The sequence below is a fragment of the Neodiprion virginianus genome, chromosome 2 (assembly GCF_021901495.1).
Source record: "Neodiprion virginianus isolate iyNeoVirg1 chromosome 2, iyNeoVirg1.1, whole genome shotgun sequence".
Classification (NCBI taxonomy): domain Eukaryota; kingdom Metazoa; phylum Arthropoda; class Insecta; order Hymenoptera; family Diprionidae; genus Neodiprion; species Neodiprion virginianus.
Window position 1 is genome coordinate 31,305,806 of NC_060878.1, and position 25,357 is coordinate 31,331,162.

General features: G+C 44.0%; 1 protein-coding gene across 4 annotated transcripts in view; it reads right to left on the bottom strand.

The window, feature by feature from the left end:
• LOC124298375 (LIM/homeobox protein Lhx9-like) overlaps positions 1 to 25,357 on the bottom strand; it is a 194,756-nt gene that overhangs the window by 148,635 nt on the left and 20,764 nt on the right. For 3 of the 4 annotated variants that reach the window (XM_046750276.1, XM_046750275.1, XM_046750274.1), the window contains exon 3: positions 2,143 to 2,243. The gene's annotated coding sequence lies outside the window, so the exon portion shown is untranslated. Of the gene's footprint in view, positions 1 to 2,142; positions 2,244 to 20,519; positions 21,444 to 25,357 lie in introns of those variants that run through there. The other variant, XM_046750277.1, reaches the window with a different exon arrangement.

The window sequence follows — 25,357 nt, forward strand, 5'->3', positions numbered from 1 at the left end:
TCCACACATCCTCCTTACACTCGCTTTTCCCTGCGTGCCAGACAAATTTTCTATCACACGATGTACGGCGTATAGCCTGTAGGTACATACCTTGTAGCTAAGGATTCTTAGCGAAAATACGATGGTTCGTAATACGAGGTGATGTTTTACAGCGGATTGTCCGTTTGTTATTAACAACGTCCGATCGACGTGTAAAAATAATGTATATGTCGGGATTAAGCTGGGACTAACTTTTCCTGAAACAACCTTCGGTTTCTGTGTTCGGTTTTTAACCCCCTCTTCGTGCGCGTCGCGCGGATACACCGGAAATAATGTCGGTGCATTTTGAACGCCCTGGTTAAAGGCCCTTCGGATGAATGGGGCGAGAATATTGGCTGGCTCTCGTATAATACCCGCGGAATAGAAGAGCGAGAGAACGAGGAGCGGGGTCCCGGCGAATATTAAATATATTATTACATTCATTCTCATTTCCCTTTGCCTATATAGGTAGATACTGTACGTAGACGACCGGCGACGACGTGACGATATCAGTGACGGGCTCGAATCACTTCCGAGCGCAAACAAATCTTATTGAATAATTACGATTTTGGAAGAGCGAATTTTTCGTAAACTCTTGCGAAATTTTTACTTGGCAGAATATCTTATCAAATACCGTTGCTTCTATTTAGTTCAATGTCATCCGGATGTAATATGTTATCGTTATCATAATCGTAATATAATATAAATTTCAAGACTTATTCCAAAGTCGTGTTTACCATTAAAGTTGCTGTATAGAATAAATCGAATCGGTTGAACGGATACGATAATTTCATCGTAAGTGGCAAATTCGATCAGACAAGTATACGTAGGTAATAATATGTTAAAACGTGTCGATTAACATACAAATCGCAGACTTTCTTCAACGATTAAGTTATCCCGAATTGGTCTAATATATGCATAAGATATACACGTGTGTATAACCGATAGAACATTTCGATAGTATATTAGACGTGAATAAAAATAGAAATTGAGTATAAAAAAAAAAATTCAGTTAATTATAATAATAAATATAAGATAAATAAAATGAGCAAACGTTATCCAAGACGTAATTTAAACGTGCCACCGCCGTCAGCCTGATTTACGAGACTCGCGCAGCGGCACAGATTCTGATCGCTATTCAACACGGTGCAGGAATAATTGCGCAAACAACCCGATTAAAATAATTAACGTTCTAATTAAAATCCTCGCCGGCCAAGGTCACCCCCCTTACCGTCACTTCAGGTTCTTATTATAAGGTGTGTACTTCCAATGCCGACTTCATACCTGCCGCAAGTACCACACGAGAGAAAAGGATAGCGAAGATTCCTCTTCCACAGTTTCGATGATTCTCATTATTTGCCCGAGGGAAGGTCGAGAATGATTTCGTTAATTACCATTTTGATGGAATAATTAAATATTCACGAACAAGGCGTTTATACACGTATGTTCGTGCCGTAAATTTGAACGAATATCTTTCGGCGTGTATGAGAATCGGTGCGTTATTTTTTTCAGAAATTATTCAGTCAAAATATTTTTATACCATCCGAGACCCGATCCTCTTGAGTGACCCCCTACAATTCAGTGAATGACTTAATCCGCTCCGAGTTGTATTACATAATAACCGTCGACTTGCAATTAGAGCTGCTTCTAAAAAGCTTAATTCAGCAACGAAATTGACGAGAAGAGAAGTGACGGAACGATCAGAGATGCTTGTGTAATTAGTCTAGTAATAAATGTAATTAGCAATGTACCATAAAGGTGTCTCATCTGTATCTAGATCGTTGAATAGATGCCAATCGCCTCTTTCCATTAGCGAGGTTGTACCGTAGGCCTCTTGCGCGCACATATTAGGTACCCACGCCCCTTCCCTCAAAAACTAGCTCACTCTCAAGCACATCGCCCCGTTCGAAATTCCACTCGGTAATTACACAATCGCATCGACGCATACGTCCGATTACACGTGTGTTATACCCTACGTATAGAAATGACCGGACACACCGGACGTAACGACGCTCTGTCGAAACAGACATGGAAATTATATCGGACTGTTTTGAATTTTCATTAATTGCGTATAAAATCCTTGGTGTATGAACGTGTGTATAACAGTAGGTAATAAAAACTCACCGTTCTCGAACATCCTATCTCACGGCTTGTTTTCTTATGGCGACTTGGAAAGGTTGTTCAGCATTGTAAATCCCACCGACCGTTGATCGAATAATATCGGCCTGAAATAAGAGCGCGTTAAAAATAAACTGAATAACACCGTTAAATCGATGGTTACGAAAATAAGAGAAAAAATAAAAGTTAATCAGGCTCAATTTTGTACGATTTTAATTGGTACCACCAATTAGCGTGTTTGGGCGACTGCGTTATACGTGTCATTCGTATCGGTTGCCTTATGTATTTATATATATTTATTGGCCGAAGGCACCTGGGAAGCCCAGGTAAAAATACGACCGGAAGATTGGTAATGAATAATCAGAATTCAATTTTTACCCATCTTTTATTTTTTGTACACATGACGTGTGCGTATATGTTCCTCTTTTGATAAACCGTGTTTTTGACTCATACGCATGTATGTGTCTAAAAACCGTCGCTGTTTGCTGCAAAGCAATGACTTGTTAACGTTGATTTGTTAGTCACGACAAACGCACACTTGCCAACTTCTGCAACAAAGCTCAAGAGGTCGTCAAGTTGCCTAACCGTGTCAGAGAAAGTTGCCAGCTGCAGCAGCACGGTAACGTGAAACTTGATAATTAACTAGCGGGGATAAAAGCCTGGAAATAACAACGTTAACGATGGTAAAAACGCTTGTATTCGTAAAACGGCAAACCTAGATACGCGTACGTACGTCAAAATCGAGTTATATTCTTTCTCGTATAATATCTCCCTTCTGCAGAATTAAGATGATGCCTCCTAACACTTTGCCACCTGTTAGTTAACCGATTTTTTGTTCCCTGCGCTCCACTCTCAACTTCTAGATACTATCTTGATCCCCTCAAAATTGATCCTCTTATAGAGACAAGCGGTGGATGTATGATCATAATAAAAACCGTCTGCGTACATCAAGATTTAATGTTTTGGAAAAGAAGAAGAAACAAAATAAGAAGGAGCCGATAGTAAAAAATTTTTACCGTAAATGAAACTGCAAATGGTCAACTTGAGTTTGCACAACAAGACGTTTCGAATAAAGGCCATATGTTGTAACGTGACAGAGTATAAAAGTGAAGAATGAAAAAAAGAAAGAAATTTGTATTCAAAGTAAGATGCGGAAATTGCAATGATCCGCCAAGAACGAGGTAATAAAAATCGTTAATGTACGCCGAATGCGCTGTTCGTATTGAAAAATTCCACGCCGATTCTGCAACGGTGTAAGGTCAACGATCATCCAGGTCGTTAACCCCCGCAAGAGATCAACGGCCGCAACAAATATACATATATATATATACACACACACATATCTATATAATGCATCGAAGATCGAAGTAATTCTCGAGCAAAGATCTGCAAGATATCACCAGGATATTACGGCACACCATAACGCTAGAAATTTGTCCCTGCGTCGGTCGCGGGTAAATCGTGCATCGAGGTACAAGGTAAGGAAATCGAAGCGTGGGTGTGACTCGGCTTGCACGTATAAACGCGTACCGTGTGGGTGCAGGCTACAACTGCAACGCCATGTAGAGATTAAGTGGTTACACAGTGATCAACGCGTGGGTACCCATTTGCAATTGGACCGCGTGAAGGAAGAGAAAAAATTCCGAGCTACCTGGGAAAAATTGGCGTGTTGTCATTCGGTGGAAATTTCAAATTGGATCATTGTTACAAAGGGGGGAACTGGATTCGCAAAAATCCGCCACCATATTTTTTGATGAGAATGAAGTTAGTAACGTTACTGTAACGATGCATGTCTAGGAGAAATCGCTAATTTGGACCTTTGTGATTTTCTAAAATTTAGCGTAAACGAATATGACCAAAATATAGACTGATTCTGAAGCCCAATAATTATCTTTTCTCCTGATGTATCGTTACGTTAACGTTACCAACTTCAGCCTCGTACTTTTTGGACACCTACTCAAAACGGTCCCGAACTTTTGAGCCCGATGACGTGAGAGGGTCTAAAAGCGCGTGATGACTAAAATTGCAGAAGGATGTTGCAGTAATTTCTAGTTAAACCGAAGAACGTCACTTAATTTCTAGGCAACAGAGAAAAGAAAAAAACTACAGCGACATTCGACGACTTGGTGCAAATTTAGATTTCCAGTCGCACTGTCAACTCGTCAACTCGTCAACTTGTGAACCTGAGGAGTGAGATGCCGAAGGCATGAGTGACCGTTATCTGGCGTTAAAGCACCGCATCGATAAGAAGCCCGCGCGCGTCTAACCGTTCGACGAATGAATAAGGTCCTTGTGCGTCACAAATACACCCGTGATCTCTTCAAACATTGCAGGAGCAGTCGAGGAACGATATTGCCGCGGTAATGGCAGTCGACACCTGCAGCAATCCGGTAGGAGATTAAAAATTAAAGAGTTTGTTGGAAGAGGTAGATACCGAGACGTGTATTTTTTCTACGACTGACGAATTCTCCAGCGGCGACATTCCGCCGCCTTCCGTTCGTCGAACTGACCCCGTGCTTTCGAGTATACCGACTTATCGGTCTGTGTAAAAGGCGTATTCATAGAAGCGAGTTTTAGAAACTGTTCGAGCAATCGGTCCGTCACTTCTGGTCATCAAACACGGTTCTAAAAATTCTCATCTGACTTAATATCCGTGACATGTAAACACGTGTAACGCACGGCGCAGCGGGAAGATTATAGTCGGTCAAAATGGCATCCCCCCGCCCCCCTGCCCCTCCTAAAAAAAAAAAAAAACAACGACAAAAAGAACTAATTTAAACGAGAGAAACGAATCTCGTAGAACGATAAGCGATCGGCTCGAACATCGTGAGAGCGGTATTATTATTCAAAACTAACAAGTGTCAAACTAGATCGTAGCGATTCCGCACGTAGATTCGGTTTAACTTTTGTCGGTGATTTTGAAATGACATCAGCCACCATCGGACCCCTTCGTCCATGAGTTACGAAATTATACAGAAAATTACTTAGGCGATACGGTAAAGCACCGCAATAATATATAAAGTACATATCTGTGAGGATTAGAAACGAACGAACCGCTGCACTATCGTTCTATAATCGGTTGGATAGTTCCCGGTCATATAAATAATCTCTAATCAATCTCTGTCAGCCGTCGCATTGTGGTTGGCGATAATCCAAGCTTGGACCACCTGGACTCTCAACAATGGTTCAATTATACGATTCGGAAAGCTAGCCGGCGGCGCAACGTGTGCATGCAACGACACAACCTCGTCGTGTCACCTGGTTTAGCAGGTGACGTGTGCTAGAACATGTCGCCTTCCTTCTCAGACCGCCTAATGACAGATCCAGAATGCTCTTAAGTACCCCTTTGTGTAAGGCGACAATTCGAATCGGAATGATCAGATACGACGTACGCAAACGTTCCGAACTTGCCGCCTTTCGGAGGTCGCCGTCAGCGATATGGGACTTGGAAGTTGACCGACGCCGTTGCGAAATGCTTCCACGTAAATTAGCATATCAGTGAAAATTTCCTAATTAAGTGACTTATCGCCGACGGAACGTTCGTTTTGACGGTGACCCGACTGCCTTGGTAACCAATCGAATGCATCTCATACTATACAGGTTCGATTGTAGCGAAACTTATTTTAACCTGCGGTCTGTAAATCTGATAGATCGTAAAAATAGCGGCAGTAATTTTACCGTTTATCAGCAACTATTCAATTATTCGTATTCAAAAGTTTGAAAACTCGTCGCGTTTTCTCTATACCGAACATTTTTCGCAGTTCCCGGCGATCACGATTACACACATATGTATATATATATAAGTATACTTCAAATCCGAGAACGTAACCTGATCGACAAGACAACATCGACACTCGTCGAAAAGTTAGATCGTAAATGGTGCAGTTGCTCCACTTGTTACATTTGTCGTTGACTGAGTACACGCTGTACATGCCAATGGTCTCGTGCGGCTCGGGAATAATGTTGTGAAACGTGAATATCACCAGCGACAATCTGGATCCTGTAGCATGATTCCGGACATATTGAATTCACGCCATTTCTGTTTTGTCAGACCGTTTGACGCGCGACACCGCGATATGATCTAGCGCTGCTGTTTGTACCGTACAACAGGTAACGGGATCGGAAGCGATTTTTTACGCTGACAGATAGCCTTTTGCGGTTTATTGGATTTTACGAATATCGGTACAAAATGCACGCGGCAGCCTGCCAATCCACCCCAAAAATGGTTGGCGCCATTCGACAAAGCCGAAGCTCAGGATTCTGCCGGACCCTTACGTTACATAGTCCTTGGAATCTTCGCTCTTCACCACGAAAGGTGTAAAATCAACGGTAGTAAAGTTACTTTCTTCGTTTCTAAATCAACTCCGACAACCGGATGCATCGGGAGCTGATACAGAGTCTCGCTCGTCATTTCTCAGCAGCTGCGATAATGATCGAGAATAATAGCTATCCGCAGCCCCCTGTTCCGTTGGTTAAATTCGTATTCCGTCCCGGGACAATTTGTCTCGTGACTTTTGACCCCTCTCGATCGGGACCCGTGTGTGACATCGGAAGACCCTATAGAACGTTGGATCGCGTACGCGGGTATAAAATCGATCACCGATCAGTCCGTCAGTCAGTCATTCGGTCAGTTTGTCTTTGTTTTCTTTCTTCTCATTGCCCCTCGTTTCTTGCTCTCCACTTTTTCCCCCTTCTCCGCTCTCTCCGTACCTACTGCCGATCCATATCTTTACCGACTATTTCGAGTCTCTCGCTCTCCCCGTTATCTTCCCACAAGGATCATCCCCCCGGTTTCCCCCCACGGACACATCGAGGATTATTCGCCTGTCGCTCGATGACCGCGTATCTGTACAGACATGACTCGGCTGGATATGGGAATGAACGAAAGAAACAAGCACAAGAAGAAGGGGGAAGAAGAATCGAACGTCATAGAAAAAAAAACAAGAAAGAAATTCAACAAAAACGACAACGAACATCGGTATTCTGCAGTAAACGTATTTGAATTATTTCAGGTAGGTGCCGGTAAATACCTATCCCGAGGTTTCTCAGGGCGTCGGTTCACTGACTCTAATGATCGGTCATTTCCACTCTCCGGAGAGACCGATCGTAACCCCCGGAGTCCCATGGTCAAAGATCCGGGTTACCAATCGGTGTTCGCTTCTTCGTGTAATCCAGGATAACTCTGTGCACCTACAGCACAAAGTTTGTCGCTCGTCGCGTCTCTGTCTCTGCCTGTAAATAGTTTTTACAAAAAATTCCTTCACATTTTCAACGGGCGTTGCAATTTTCGAAACCAGCGATGCGCGTGATTGTCGGATTCGCTGAACAATGTCTGTAAGTAAGTTTCCGGCCTGATTCTAGCATCGACAACTTCATCGAAAAGTCGTAAATCAAAAAATCACGAGGCAAGCGGCGATAAACTTCTAATCACAATTTACGCTTTGACTACAATCAACGCTTAGAGACAGTCGACGGTCGTCGTTGTCGTCCTGTACGAAGAGCCGAGTTTCACGGCAATCGTATATAAGCCACGCAGGTTTATTGGCAACGATTAACTACAACGTATCGAAGGTGATCGATAACTCTCACAACGATTGGCATTTACGCGATTGTAATGGACCCGATAAGAGTCGAGTGGGCACCGCGCGGTGCGGGGAGGGACAATATTACGTCACATTATACGGGAATCATTTTCCCATGGGGACTGCAGTAATAGATTCCCGAAGACTCGTAAAAACGTGATATGCGGCTGCAGGTACATGTATATTACACGACCGAAGCGAGACCGTCGCGTCGTTGCTAATTTATTCCTGACGAGTCAATCAATATATTTTTCATTCGCTTCTTCATCTGCATTGCATGCGGTATTATAAGTGAAGATTCAGGTATACGATAGAGTTATAAGCATCGTACGATTTTATGCATGCGTATAAATCTATTAGGGAATTTGTGTTTTTTACTACCAAGTAATTATAATTGATGAAAAAATTTCAGAAGCAATTTTATTCTGGCGCAAGACTGGATGAAAAAATTTACTACACTCGAGTTGGACTATTCTGTGAATGGTTGGCGATGAAACTAGGCGAGATAAACCTCAGGGTTCGTTCACTTTTTGGAATCTGAAATTCCCTGACTTTTCCGGGTATTCCAGCTTGAAAATAGGATTTTTCCAGTAAGCTTTCAAAAAACATGACGCTGATTAATGAAATTTTTTCACACATTACTACTAATACCTTCGGCATTACTTGATAACTAACTTATTGTCTGCCTATCAATTCACAAACGACATCCTACGATTTCTTAAATGCAATTTGTTTTCTTCTTAAGATCGGCAGTATTTTATGTAAGAACGAGTTTGTTTCTTCGACACACTCGGAATTCCAGTGTTATGTTCAAAATTCTCCGACTCTTCCCGGTTTTCCAGATTTCCAAATTCCACAATCTAGATTTCGAACAATTCATCTTACGTTATTATATTTTTGCATCTTTGAAAATTTGATATACCGGCCATTCCAAATATCGATCCTTCCAAGATTTCACCCCCACCCAATGAATCGCCCCGAGGACGATTCTTGGTTAGGAATTCGGGACGGAAAAAAGTGGTAAATAAGTGTAATCATAAAAACGTGTATAACGGTTGAAAAGTGAAAACGCGATGCCTCATATTGCAGCAGCAGTCGTAGTCGGGGGCCGCCGCACTGCGTTGAACGAAGTAAAGGGTTTAACAACCTAATAGTACGAGAACAGCGGCAGCTCTGTTGTCGTTAAATCACAGAAACGGGCCTCTGTTATTGACCTCGTCGACAAATTTATCGTCAGGCAGTCTCTCTCTCTCTCTCTCTCTCTCTCTCTGCAGCAGGGAAACTCGTCGACGGGTTCATACGTGTTATAGATATGAGGCAAACGTGGGTGTGTGTATGCATATACATATATATATATTTATCTGACTACAACGCAGGCATGTAGATGTGCAGGTTACCCGCATACCTTATACAGAGTGTCCGGGTAAGATAAATTCATTAATTGTGAAATCCACCGGCCATATAAACGTGTAATCGTGTATTACATCGCGTCTGTAATACCACCACGTTAATTCTTGTGTGATTTCATACATACCTACGCGAAATTCAAAACCAAAGACTAGGTAAGCAAGACGCTGACTCGAGAAAAAATAAGAAAAGCTTTATACTCGCACCCAAACGGATGTGCGTTGCGGCTTTTATACGTAGGTATCAACAGCGCAAGAATCCATATCCAAACGCAATCAGGAATGAGAACGAAACTTGGTTCAACTCCGTATGGGACACGGCGTATGTGTGCTTAGGCGCATCGGGGGTATGTATGTAGAACGCGGGTGAGGATACACACGTATAGGTATGGATGTAGAGATAGAATCGCGGTGTCGGGATGGTGTAAGCCGGGGATTCCCCCGCAGCGCCCACGCCACGCCATCGCGTCATTGTTCTGGTTTATTCGGTGATTTGTGGATTTTACTGGGAACAACCACCCCGACCACCCCGACCTCTCCTCTCCTCTCCTCTTCGCCACAGCTTTCTCTCTGTTCCTCTAGTTTATAGCGTGTCTGCTTGCCCGAGGGACAAGATGTCTTAATATCGTCTGTTGCATGCAGTGCAGGTATAGGTATAGGTATAAAAGATGATCTTCACCGAAGCCAGCAGATATAGCCGCGTACATTTTACCACCGCGCGAATGCGTGGTAAACATTATACGCGAATCGAAGATTTTCCTCCCCTTGGAAAGACAGAAACTCGGCAAGGAAACATCTCTTTGCTTTTCTTTCCACCTTTCCCCGGAAAGGGTAACGTTGAAGGAACAAAATGGGTAACGCGCGTTCATCGCACGTCTGCAAAAAAGCTGAACAACTATGCGCGAGTAGGTATAATGACAGGTGAGAAAACGGTGCGAAAACACACGCGTGTCTAATCATTGAAATGAAGAAAATCGACGCGATAAGTCTTGAAACCTTTTAGCACCTCCGGCAAGTGAAAGTCAACAAAAAAAGAGAAAAACTCGGAATCACTCTTCCGTTGTATTATACGCACAATTCACAGATACGTAGGTTTAACTGCATACCTATGTCGGCTACAATTCCAGCTTCGCCAATTTTTTTACCCCTTGCAGATTTTCTTATCCCCGATTAGATCGTTTCAATTCCAACCAAGTTTTGAGAAAGGACCCGAAGCATATCGCCATACCCGGGCGTATGTAGGTCCACTGGTGTCAGTTAACACGAGCAAGTTTTAATCTCTGGACTCGATAACAGCTTTAATTAGAGCTGGAGCTTGAGCCTGGCTAGGTAGGTTATAGGTAGGTAGGTAGGTATGTTTAGTTTTTAGTTAGACGTAGCTACACGCCGAGGTAATTAAAACCTTGATTAATGTACGTGTCCATCGTTCGCTCTAATGAACTTTCACGGCGCACCTGGAAAGTCCAAAGTCCAAGCATTTGCTTGCTGAACACAACGTATACACCAAAAAAAAAGAAATAAGAAAAAATTTTGCAATACCCGTTATATACTCGTTCCACATATGCACATATGCATATATACATACTAGACCAGTTCAAAAAAATCGACCATTTTTTTTTCAAAAGAAAGAAGAATTTTATTTTAATACATACACACACATATATATATATATATGGGCAATATATATGTACATTATACCTGTGTGTCTCTTTTTCTCGTCATTATCCTTCCGGTGAAACAAATGAGAGTAAAACGAACGAATGACTAAGTATTAATCGCGATCATTCAATCTCTCGTCATATATCGATCTTATCGATGCAATTACATGATCCGCAGCTTTGCGCACGGAACTCAATTAAGAGTCCTCCGATGCATATCGCACTTTTCGTATCATACAAGTTTCCTTACGAAGCGTTTGTAAAAGAATCAGGAATTAACAAAGTTTACAGGGTGCGGCACGCCGGCGCCTCGACCGCGTACTTTTCACACACAGTGCAATTAATTAAAGTACCTACGAATGCAGAAATCAATTAGCGCTGAAATAGAAAGTGTCGAAAAGAGCATTCGGATATCGCAAATTCTGTCTCTCTCTCTCTCTCTCTCTCGGAGAGTGCGACAGTGCGTGAAGGTTTGAAGACAGCGACCTGTGTTCTCCAAGTCAGCTTGCATATACTCATGTACGATGCAATGTGTGCCATGTATCATATACCTATCTATATACCGTCATGTTTTTCTTCGCGACGAGTCTGAGAGCGAAGAGCGCGAGCGATTGCAGAGGCAGCATGAGAACGTTCGAGCGAGTCGAGAGAGGCGAGAGAGAGTTATGGCACACGAAATTAAAAGTCAAATTAAACAGCGTCTTAACTGGTACAAGCTCATTAACCGGTATCATGAAATCAATCACTCCTCGATGACGCTGCCTGGCGGCAACGAGTCGCGCCACTAAATATATACCATATTCATATACGATACGAATACACCCGTAGGTACACAATTCGACCTGCACGCCCCGGCAGAGCCGCGTAATTTGTCAATTTTCGAAATAAAGTAACATTGACAAACGGGAATAACGAATTGCAGTTCGTGTCGACTAAGCGTTAAGCCGGCATGTAATAACGTCCGTCATTTATGGTGTTATAATAATTTTATTCCGATCTAGAGGATAAGACGACGTTTATTACTTGTATAATTACTCTTATCGTTATTATTTTCTTATATTTGCAGCCCAATATGTAAATCGATGTAATATTTAACCAGCCTGATACTCTAGCAATTAATTTCATTTCCCCATTTCTTAGCCTGCATTATTATACGATTGTCGGCACCTTTCGTTAATCAAAGTTGCAATTACACGGACGAATGGTTGGACGCTGCTGCGGCCAATTGTTGCCCACGTGCCGCCTACTATCACTTGTATCGAGTCGGCGACTATTAATAGGTGGGCATAATATATGTAAAGATAATTATGTCTATTCGACAGAACGATAAAACTTAACTCGCAGACACAATTTTTCACTTAAGCGCGAAATCCTTTTTTTTTACTCGCTCGCCGTTTTTATGCGCGACAAGATTTTTTTACCTTCGCGGTTGTATTTGGTATAATCGATTGACGGTAACGAACAATCGATTTTTTCGTTTACCCGTGTGGAGCCAAAATTGAAAAGGAACGTATTTTACGATTTAATGAAGAATGTTATAAACTAAAGTGATAATCATTTTGTTTTTTTTTAAGTTATGACCGCTTGTTTTTGGGACTGAGCTTTTTCATCATGTATTGGCTTCGTTTCAACAGTCCGTCCCGAGTAATTAGTCGTCGCAACGGGCAATTAATTTTTGACGAGTTAATTAAGTGTAGCCACAGCCAAACTGCGGTCTGTTTCGTCCTCTTGTTCATTTCATTTTTTTTTTTCTTCTTTTTTTTTGCCATCAGTATTCAATAACACAACACAAATGCCGCGGAGCCAGTCCACGCCACATGTTCCTGATTGGACGCATTGATTCGGAAAAAATTCTGACTCTCAGCAATATTCAATAATTATTGTGTAAAATCTGAAAATCAAAAAACTCGGTATTGTGCTGCTCGGCGCGATTGAGTTTCGTAATTAAAAGAAATTAATTGATAAAAATGAAAGGATTATTAATTATTGATCGCAAGCTCAACATTCGTTCGATGTACAAAAACATTTTTCTCCCAACCGCTGCGATAGAGATGAATTTTCTTCATCACCCGGCAAAAGCTGCTTTAAATGAAAAAAAACCTAAAATCATGTCTGAAAAGAATTTTCCGCAGCAAGCAACAGACTTTTATTACAAAAAGTATATACATGTAAAATGATAAATATGCCAAGATTCAAATGTAATAAACGATGAAAAATAAACAGTGTCAACTTCTGCTTGGATTTTAAATAACGAACGTTCTCTGCACACCATCTGATAAAAGAGCCTTCATCAATCTGGCATAAAATTTTTTCTAAACGTCAACACTTTCGACAGAAGGATATCGAATTTCGGTGGCGTAATAAAACTGGTTCGTAAAAACTTTCAAAATCATCGACGCTTACAAAGTGTGTATTATAATATTATCCCACTTGAATTCCTACGCTCGAAAGTGTCACGAATGATTTTTTATTAATTTTTTTTTTTTTCACCTTTCCCAACCAAAGTAACTGTATACGGTGAAACTAAATTACGTAATACGGCAATAAACAGGACCAATCGCGTCAAAAGCATGTTAATTATCTCAACTCACAATCAATGCCTGATTCGCCCGCAGTATAGAGAATACAACTCTCCGTACTAACGATACACAATTTATTATACATATTTTTTTGATTGAAAATAAAAAGATCAAATTGATACCCCGATCGATGACTCGGTGCTTATCGTTCGGTGCGACTTGGTGCCAGTATACGGTAAATTGTTCTTACATAAACACACGTGTACGATCTGCAGCGCATGACTGAATCAAATAAACGATAATTCCACGACATATATAAATCAGAACTGCACTAACGACGAAGGGAAAAATTGGTGATCGTATACGTACAACAACAAAACACCTAAGTTGTATTTCCCGTTCGAAAGAATGTCGAACGTGTTAACTTGCCTCGCTGCATTTTTTCCGTAATCTTACACACATGCCTTGGAATATCTACCAATTAACACTCGGACGTGGCGGGCGGGGGGGGGGGGGGGGGGGGGGGGAGCAGGTGTTAATTGCAGGCATCGGTCAGGCAAGAAATGAAAAAATTCCATCTACCTCTGCGCAGATGCTATACGTGTATAAACTTATGTACATATATATATGGAATAGTCTTCGGCTGCAGCAGCGAAGACTCAAATCTCGACAATAACAAGGGAATTACCATGAACGTTATATATCATTGGAATTTACTCAAATAAATTGCGTAAATAGCTCTGAAAATTACACTGCAAATACTACAGTGTATATAATACGATCCGGTACGTGCGAGGAGGAGAAAAGGAACCAGCGTTAAAACCCAAAGAAAGACACAGGATTAAAACATGCAATAACTCGTGATATATTCTCGCAAATATAAATACGCAAGTTTATATACGTATACGGGGGGAGGAAGTGTATGCCTATGGTTATACCTATATACATAAAAGGTCTGGCCGTTCTTTCCCTTTTCCCCATTCTCTTTCTCTCTCACTTTCTGGATTTGATTGAATTTTTTCACCGGGAAGAAATGTTTCCACCAAATGAATTCGTCGAAATATTGCATTCCGACTCGCGATCAAAATCTCTCCTTTTATTAAAACAGTAAACCTGATGTATATAAGAAATGGCATTCCCGTTCACACTCAGACATCCGATCCGATCCAATCCGATCACTGTGCCTGCATATTTTTATCCCAGCTGCGTGTTGGAACGCAAAAAAAAAAAAAAAGAAAAAAAAACAAAAAAATAAACAAGCAACAAAAACACGGATATGGAAAAGTGTAAGCGAGCATAGATTTCGGTGAGAGGAAGTATAAACATCGGTCATCGCTACGTATGCTGCAGGGTTCATTCCCTTAATCGAAGCAGTGAAAATTCCAAGATGCTATCCGCTAAGGAGTAAGGACAAAGGTTGACTGTGCGGGGGATAAAGCGAAATGCGAAACGGAGGAAACTGAGACGGAGTGAGAGAGTGAGATCCGGCTCACCCTCCGGCGTCTATATATGCGTTTGCGTGTGTGCGTTTACGTATGCATGTACGTCCGCTAGCCAACATCACTACTATACAACATTGAGTCCATTCAATCTAATACTTCTGCTTCTGCCGGACAGGAACAACCATTTGAACGCACACCCTCCAACCCGAGCCGGACACACCAGCGTGGTTAGGGGTGGTTTAATATCGGATAATTGAATCCCCCGCCCTTTCGACGCTCCCTCTGGCCTAGACCGCCAAGAGCTTCGTTTCATCTCGATCCACATCCTCTACAGTCGGCGTCTTTGCACTCGCGACTGTTCCTACATTTTCAAATTTTTCAATCCCTGACTTTTTGGTTTCTTTTGTTGTTTATTGTTTTTTTTTTTAGGTTGCTCTACACGCTGCCGTGTCCGCATACGCGTAGACTTGATTATCTATAAAACGAGATGGATTAAGCGGGATGGAATACCCATTGCAACATCGGAAATTGGTTAATTTTGATTCAATTTACAGGAAAGTTGACTCAGTTTCAGTGCGCGGAGTCAGACTGATGCGCAACGAAAGTGGTGAAAATATAGTGTTTAAAATAATTACGATATAAAAGTACCCGACAAATATATCTCTTCGACCCGTCGGTGCTTGGCCGTTTTTTGTTCAAATTTAGTTATTGTTTTATAGAATTTACGTCTTATTCAGACAGAGATACGAAGAAACAGGATATTAAATTGTGTTGTTCGATACGGCAGTTAAGAAACATCATCGATTCTATATCGCGTGAATCACAAAATTTTTACATCTTTAACCCGGTTCCTGAAAGAGTCGTGAGGATGGATTTTACCAGAGAGAAAAGTTTGCATACAAGTAGATAGAAACAAAGGACGAGGAGCCGAGAAATACTAGAATAGTGTATATAGTAGCAGGACGGTAGAGGAAGCGTAACATTGCAGCCCCTTGTAGAGAATATAAACATAAATGAAGATGTAAAAAACAAAAATAGTAAAAAAATAAACAACAACGTTTATTGTTCACCCCCGGAGTTACGTTCGGGGAATCCGTGCATAAAATTGAAAGACAAACAGAAAACTAAACCGAGAAAAGAAGTACGACTACAACTGGGTCATCTTTTCATCGGAATGAAGAGTTCTTCGCACAGAGTCCGGAGACTCCATAGATCACGTCTAGCTAAGTGCAGCAGCTGTCGCAAAATATCGCGCACAATATCCACTCAATATGTTTCGTTACCAAAATCATTCCGAATTTTCGATGGACTTTATTCTACAAATATCGTCCGAAAAAGACTAAGAAAACTCTGTACTGAACTGTAGTAAATACCAATAATGTAAATAGTATTTAGATTATCAGAAATTTCGGTATTTCGGTATCGGTATTGACGGATGGTTCCCATAACGATACATTTCGAGGAAGGAGATGACGAAAAAACTTCGGTATACCGAAATACCGCGCACCCCTAACGTCGATCTTTGAGCATTGATCTTGATATTTTTACCAAAGTAATGAGAATTTGAAGAATAAATGATTAGCCTTTGTGGTTTCCTTAAGAACATATAAGCGCTTTTATTTGTAATTGGAGATTTGGAAAAATTCAGCGATTTTTATTTAGTTTTTGTTCATGATTTGGCCCTTCGTGCGACAGGGGCATCACCGAAACGACAACACACCACTCTGTACAAAAAACGCGGCAGGCGACTGTCGCAGCCCAAAGGTTAGAATAAGCTCGACCTCTTTAAGACAACGTTTGTTCGGTAATAAATATCTCGTAAGATAATCGAAATATCAATTTTGACCACCCTTAAGCTTTTGTTTATTTCGATCGGATAACCAAAAATTAACGATCAAATTTTGGCGCCACGAAAATCGTACTCTTGTCCTGGGTTGAATTTTCAAAATAAAGAATCACGCTTCAGTTATAACATTAACGCGACTTTATCACGTGCCGTTCAGAAATCGACCGATTGTGAGATTCGTTGAGTATTCCCTATTTACCCTGGAACACGACTCACGGGAGGACGAAAATTGATACTAGCGGAGAAAAAGGCATGGAATGCGGGACTTTTCGCTGATTGTGAGACAGGGGATACCTATTTTCGTCAGACAACACACCTGCGGCCTGGACGGGCATCGCGCCGTAACGTTGGGCGAGTTGGGTCTACCGCAAAGTTGAAAGTGAAACGATTCACTTCACCGATGGAATCGCCGGTTCCGCGACGAGTGAATCTTGAATACCTACTCCGTCGTTCGCGTATGAGAAGGATGTCGACGTGTACGTTGCACAGATACGTAGACACGTTCGTACCCCTATATATACCTACACCCCAAACGCATGCCAACTATTGATCGACTAGGATTCGCTACTACTAGCTGCCATAGTCTGCCATGTCTGCATGCGTCTATATCTATGCGTCTACACTATGCCTGTATACCTTATCCTCCGTTCAATAGTCGCAGCGTTGGTCAACAATTATCAACTCGGCACCTTGAATTTTATCTCGGATCAAAAATATTTCACTCCTCGACATATGTACGTATAAGTCTATGAAGGTAACGTTGGTTTGGAAATCTGAATTTCGCATTGACCGAGCATCGCGATGAAATCGGTGTATCGGTGAACCGCGATTTCACGTAGAAAAAGGATCGGAATGATTTTTGGAATCACACCCTGCAGTTGCCGGGATTCAGGTGTCCGTAAACACACGTTCCTTCGTGAATGTGATACATAGCCTAACGCACACGCGTAAGTATACTCCTATAACGTACACACATGATGCACGTACGAGTTTATACGTCAGGGGAAGAAGGACCGCGATGCAGAGTCTTGGTGTGGCAAGGCGAAGGGGATAATGAAATTGCACTCATCGTGTGAAATTTAATATTAATCCTGGATGTAATACGAGAGACTCGTCAGTGGTTCTCAACCAACACGGGATATCGCGCGGTATGGGATGTGGTTTTATACGCTCATAGGTACTGTTCAGCGGTGCAGAGTGGAGATAATATCGCGGCACCGTGATAGCGACACATCGAGAGTTGGATAGAAAAATATAAAAAATCTAACGGACCAAGTATCGCTTTTTCTTTCCAATCGCGTGGCCGACATTTTCCAGCGGATTTGCAAATATGCCGCGACGAAAGTTGAGAACCACGACGGCGTTCAAGTGACGAGCGTCTTGTTAAAATATTAATTCCGGACTTTTAATGAAAGACCGCCTTCAGCCTCTCCTCCACTCCCCTTCTCCCTCCTCCTCATCCTCCTCCTCCTTCTTCTTCTTCTTCGGCGTTTCACCCGCCGCTCTTTCTCTCCGTTCTCTTATCCGCGACCTCCTGCCCCCGCCGCTTACCAACGTCGCCACATCCCTCAACGGATTTATACCCTCGTAATTATTATTCATAGACACCATTCTAACCTGGGACATGTACGCGTGTCTGTATACCTATACCTCGATTATACACTAAGGTACCGTGCATGGCGTACGCATCTGCAGAGAGAAGAATAACCACTTGAATACCGAGCGTCGGGTGACCGTAAACTTATCCTTTCCCGTCGTTAACAAAATCCTCAACGTAGTCGAAAGTTTTCCTTACCGGTATAAAACTTAAAAATTGTATAACAATATCGAAACGCTCAAAGACCTTAGGACTTTTAGACTTATTCCGTGACTCGGCTGCAATTTGCGATGCGTACACGTCGATATCACGCGTGCAAAAATTTAACCCGATCCGTAAAAATCGTTCCACTTCTCGCGAATGCTGCATTATAAATGCATACACACGTCTGCGTGTACGTCGTACACACATGCGCACCTGCGAATACACGCACGCACAGGTTATGCGGTTGAATCGGTGTTGGTTCGGATGCGGCGGACTGCTGCAGAGAGTTACGCGGTTGTAAAACCGTGTACATACCCATAATGTATATATATATGTATACATGCATCGTGTATATAATACGCAAATGGCAAGCAAGACGGAAAGAGAAGAAGAAAGAGGTGAACGGGTGAGCGAGCGAGAGGAAGAGCGAGAGTGAGAGAGAGAGAGAGAGAGGGGGGGGAAAGAGGCGGTTGAAGGTGGCGGTGCAACGTCCTGCGATTCGATACTTGGCGTGCCTCGTCCCTGTCTCGCTCCGGTTTACAATCCTGTGCAACCTCCTGGCTCTGCTAGCCGCCTAGTACGACCAGGACGATTTTGGCGCCATTTACAACCGCTCCTTCAACCTTTCCCCACGATTCACGCTCACCGTTCCACACATCGACATGATACCTGTATCGTTACACCGGACTGCAGGTATTATATCGGCCCGTGACTTTCGCACGTGTGTGTAAAATTATATTACACGCGACAACTCGTTCTCGCCGGGCGCCCTTGCCCTCGTCGCGGTTCTGTAGGGTCAGAAGAGGAAAGCGGGCGGGGAGGGGAGGGGGGGGGGGGGGGGGGGAGAGAGAGACAAAGCGCTTTATTATGAATTGTCGAAACGTTGTGTAAACCTTGCCGTAGCGGGGTAGAGAATCAGGGACAAGAAAAGAGTTATTGGATTAATTAACGTAATCCTAATAGGATCTCATCTTGATGCACAATGTAGTCAGCCCTCCTCCCCTCTCTTGTTCTCTCTCCTCTTCCTTTCTCCGACACACATGCACGCTCAGCGAGCGGACACATCGCGTGCTACGTGGATATTATCATACGTACCTGCCCGCCTAACCAAGGCACCTACATACCCCCCCCCCCTCCTCGCCCGCCCATGGAAGGCAGGTGCAGATTCGCACTAGACGACGAGGAGGACGAAAGCCGCGTGCGTGGCATGCAGGACTCCCGGGTTCGCGGACAAGATAGGTTGGTTACCTTGTGTGAACAATGGACTTCGATTAACCCGGCAGACCTACTGCATGGGGCAAGACTAATGGGTGAATTGTCCGCAAAGTCGTTTCTCTAGGCGTGCGGGTCTTTCGGCTCTTTCCGTTCGCGGAGTACTTGAAAACAATCGGATAAACGAGACCGCAGTTTTTCGACCCGCGATCATTGGGCTGCACTTAGAAAACGATCAAAATTCCTTCTTTTTTCTTTTTTTTCTTTTGCTGCACGTATAAAAATATGTAGGTAGTAGAGTAGGTTATTGTATTTGGGAAAAGCGAGTCGCGTACGCATACCGCGTATTCAATCACATGGTACAGCGCCGTGTAGCGTAGGCATAATACGTATGTATGTATATGACGTTCTTTTTTCGAGAAGGGAAAAGAGCAACGGAGTCTAGCTGAGAGTCGCGGGAGATCCCGAAGCGGAGCGGAGAGAACATAATATCTCGGCCGAGATGAGATCCGTATCTTCCTTCAGGATTGCTTTGAAAATCGTGCCTCGAATAGGGAAGATTCGGGATCTCAGATTTTATATTTGCGAATAAATCAGTTTCACGCCCCGGCCGGACCGGAGCCTCGCACCCCGCCCCCAACAACCGCCAGCCCTGCAGCCCCCTTTGACATTTCGCCGAGTGAGGAAAAACATACATTTCGTATTAACAAACGGGTATTAGCAACAAAGAGCGCGGAATTCGAGGCAGCGGGAATCCGGCCGTAGCGTTCGCGTCGCAGGGTGAGCTTTAAGGGCAGCTTTAAACCAGGAACGCCTCGGGTTCTGGCGGGCTAAAACGAGCCCAACGCGTATAGTTGGGAGGAAGGGAGGGGGGCGGGGGGAATAATCGTGCAGCAGTGTAGACGGTCGGTACTCACTCTGGTTGTCAGGAAATCGAATACCCAGGTGTGAACTTTAGAGTCTGTTTTATTAGCCTGCACGGGGGTGGGTTAAAAATTCGTAGCACTGATTTGGTAGGGTAGTCTGCAAAAGTAGCTCTGCAGCGTCGCTGTGCCCACGTGACTGATCCCCCGGTGGTAGCAACACACCGAGTCACGGAGTCATCTGCGTGGGAGAATTTCTTTGTTTTTTAATTTATATATTTACGATCAGGCTGATGTGCAATATCTCTTTCCTCCTATTTATAGTTTGTTCATTCCTTTATCAGTTTTTTTAATTCGCGTCAATGCTCCCTTGCCTTTGGTCGAATACAACCAACGGAACGTTCGTCGTTGTCGTCGTGACACGTGAGCAAGAATATGAAAGCGAGACAACGCATGCTTTCGGATCAAAAACAACCACCAACACCACCGAAAGACACCCCTAATAAAACAGAATAGAGACTACAGTGCAAAGTCTTCATCGTCCAACATCTCGTATCTCGTTCGCTTCAACGAACTATATAATTGTTTCATCATTCGGTGGGATTTATGGCAGGTTTTCTTCTCTACGCGTTATCGCGTCAACGTGGCTGTGGTCATTACGAAAGACTGCGGTCGCTGGAGTGAGGCTGACGTTAATGAATATTCTAACAGTGGCGGTGCGCGATATCGTTGACCGTATTAGGAAACGAGAGAATCGTTTGAATCGTTTGAAATGAAGAAAATAACACCGATCCGACGAGGTGTTTGCTGTCTCGATATTTATTATCTCTCCTAAGACTGGCCAACGATCGTCTCGTTTGTTAAAATTTCAGTCTCGCCAATATGTTTGAGTGTTATAATATTACAGCATCCCTCGATCGACGAATTCGAGACGACGACGTTAGGGCGCGACGGCTGCCCGCGGCATACTGAGAGACGATCGTCGAACGGCGCTGCACCGCGGCGCCAGAGGGTTGGAGTCGCCTCCCTCCACCGGGTCGCCATCCCGGAGGACGGCGAGGGGCAAAGGGGTGCCCTGGTATACGGGGAGGACGGGGATAACGGAAAGGCCGAGGGTGGACGGGGACGGAATAGAACCGCACTGCCAGGGCGCCGCGAAGCGACTGAACGTTGGCCCCCGAGGCGCACGCGAAAGCGAGACGCAAACGCCATCTCCTGGACGGTCGGTCTTTCGTGAGAGTCGTCTTCACCCAGGAGCGTACCAACCTGCCCACCCCCGGTAAAAACAAAAAAATTAAACGACATTTTCTGGTCAATATTATTCCAGGGGGTGGATCATCGGTGGACCAGACAAAAGGTGGGACGATGCGACAAGATCCGTATCGCGACAGAATTCTTCCATTGAGAACCGGAAGACGGTCGAGAGGCTCTTTAAAACGTATCAAGAACCGATTGATTCCAGGGAGGAATTACCGAACGTCGGCTAAATTGAACGACGGGAAAGAGAAATATCGAGGGAAATGATACGGAATTGCAGGCACGGTTACCCTGATCGATGACGCGGCACTGGCGGCTGGGTTCCTTCTCTTTCTCGCGGACAGTCGAACCTCCGCGGTTCTGACTGGGCGGGATTTCGGATAAACGCATGCGCGACCCCCCCTCGTCTCACCCCCGCGCGATAACTTGTTACTACCAGGAGGCGGCGCGAGCATAAACTCCGACGAGAAGCGTAGTGCCATTGGAGGAACACCAGGTCTGAACAGCGAGCAGCGGTTCCTCCCCCGTGAGGCTATTAATGCACCTGCCCGACGTCATTAATCACCTGACACAGCGCTCCTCTTGACCCTCGAGAAGTTGGTGCGCATATCTCGAAGTACTTGGCAATTTCAAAAGCATCGTCATCCACACCCCGCGAAAAGCTCCCGCTGCATAACGTGGAGCTAATTACCGTGGGCCCACGATTTGATACAACACGAGTGACCGTTGTAACCGTTGTACGCAGAGCCCCGAAGTCAACGACCCTCGAAATCGTTCCTGGTGTTAATCAATCATTAAACACACCCCTCAACCCCCACGCATATCGCCATGTCGGTGAATGCAGAGCGGCGGTTTGCATGTGGCAACGTCGAATGTCGGGCCCGCGGGTCAGGTACGAGGGAAACGCGAGGTGTATTTACTCTGTAAAAGTAATGCCTAGACGTGCGCTGTGTCATTTTTCTTGTCGCATGCTCCCCCGCGTCCGTATAAGCACGAATGTGGAGGTGGTGTACGTGAAATCGCGGGGTGACCACAGCGAAGAAGGGGGACCGAAGTTGCAGGGCGGAGAAGGATGGGAAAGGGGGTGGGTCACCGGACGGCGACGGGGTAGCGGGGAATTAATTACCCAGGAAGCCTTGCGGACCGCTTTGATGTCCGACGGCTTCCAAAGCGCCAGGTAGGCCCGCGACTACGACGATGCCGACCGGGTAACGTTTACACGTACGAGCTACGTGAGCACCGAGTGTGTACGAGTAGGTATAAACTATGACTTGACTCGAGTGAGTATAAGGCGAGTCTGTACCTAGTTCTGTACGTACGTATATGTATATATATGTTGGTTGGAGATGTGAGCAAACGTACATCGTCTTCCTGTACAAATAGGAGAAGGCAGGTATGTGCTCAGGAAAGGCAATGGAGCTTTGATGCAATGTTTGGTGCGTGTATAGGTATACCTACTCGAACGAAGACCGATCAGGTGAAGTAGGAACGGCGGTCGGTACAAGGTACAAGGGTTGGCGGAACGAACTGCAGGTTGGATTTTGAAACGACGTTTTGACTGTAACAGGTTTGACTCGGCACTGCAGCGAGACGACAATCATTCACGACCACCGCCAGTTTCTCGCTCCTCAAATCGATACGTAATGAATAATTGTTACGCCGCGAGAGGTATTTACCAGTCCTATACCAATGCGTATATACCCTGGGCTATAATCTACCTCAAACACGAAGTAAATGACCGTCGACACGCGAGGGTGTCCCGCACCTCGTGTCGTGGTCCCGTGTGACTACATATGTATATAAAACTGTCGCAGCTGCGACATTTACATGCATGCGATATGTACGCGGCAAGTCGTGTGGGTCGGTAAGCACCGTGTTTATATTCGAAAACGCGGCTCGTTACGGCCGGTTTATCAGTTAATAATAAATGCTGAGATTTGACCACCTAAAACTGTGGAATATGGATGTGGAAACGAACTAGCTCCATTTTTCAAACAAACACACACGTCGGTCTGACGACGCTGGAGCTGGCAGCCAGAATTATCAGCCGAACGTTCTAATGTTCATTCGAATGAGGTAGTGGAGTCCAGAAATCAAAATTTCACGAAATATCTTGAACCCCCGATCCATACTTTTATAGAATCATGAGGATAAAACTGGACTGCATTTTTCTATTTCCAAATAGTTTAACACGTTTGGCTGCTAACTGCGGCTGCTAGCTTCAATTTCATCGACGCAGCCCGGCGATATGCGGACGTACGACTGTATCAATTTATATCACAATATCTCGTCCAATATATCAGTTTAAAAACCTTGGATAAAAGTGTCCAAATTTTATTACAATTCATGGAATAAAAATATAAGGCGTGGGATCAGTTCAATATGGTGAAGACCTGCGCGTGGTCAGGGGAAGGATAAAACTGTGCACGAGCTGGATAAATTTGAAAATCAAATGCGGTGTTAATCGCGGGTTAGCTGAGTGAGAAGAAATCGTGTACCGGGGCTAAGCAGTAGCGCAAAAATGCGGGATCCCTGCTTGCACATCCACGCGAGCTTGGAGAGCCCGGTCTCTTTTGTTCATAAAACAAAAGAGGATATGTTCACTGTTTGAATTTAAAGTAATGCCGGCACCGGGGAACGCTCAAGCGAATCTATTGTCCCCGGGGAAGGTTTTGCCGTTATAAGACCATGAGTCGTTCAACGAAAACCTCTCTTCATACCGCATCCTGGTTAGGTAATCGCGAAGAGTGCTGCACTCCCGCAACGGAGAGTAGAGGTAAGGAAGAGTATCTCGTATGGGTTTTCAACTGAAAAAGTTTCTGCCAAAAATCGATGGATGGATGGATAGCGGTTCAACGAATGACCAGAATGGCGCTAATGAGCAATAAGGGTTAAATCTGACTGGCGCTTTCTTTTAAATGTGAAACTTTTGCTGCAGCAACGCCATCTTAATTATACTCTACTTTATGGAAACTTCACATACACGGAGTAGTAAGTCCTCCTTATTTCTACCCGCCATAACCAACGCCTAACCCAAACCAGACCGCCTACCTTGTTCCCCTCTACGCGAAATTCGCGTGACAAATATCTGCCGATAACGAATTACGAAGTTCAATTGGATGGTGAGAAATCACGAACGACCGACTATAATCAGCTGACAATGAGATTCAACGAAAACGCTTGCCGCGGATTATAACAAAGTCGGCGTGAGCTGTGATACAACTTATCGAATCAGTCCCGGGGCAATCGTGCCTTATGGCGATTTCAACCCGACGATGATTTATGATAATTCGTGGCATTGGCGTGAGATAGCGACAAGATATGGAATTATCTTAACTCAGATGGGCACCAGGCGATCCTCAAGCACTGTTATTACCTCCGCATCTGCCGGTCGGTGCGACGGTCGAAGGATCGGCATCCAATTGCTTCGAAAACACGAACTACGATACCCTGTCTTTATACCAACGCTCGCAGAGTTTCTACTTATACACCCACGCCGATCTGGTATACTTGTACACCTTCGCGAGGAAAAAAAAAAAGAAAAAACCTAGACATAACAATGAAATCCATTATAACATCAAATGATCCTGTAATCATTCATCCTTCGTGCAGCAGAAGTATTCGATTTATGACCA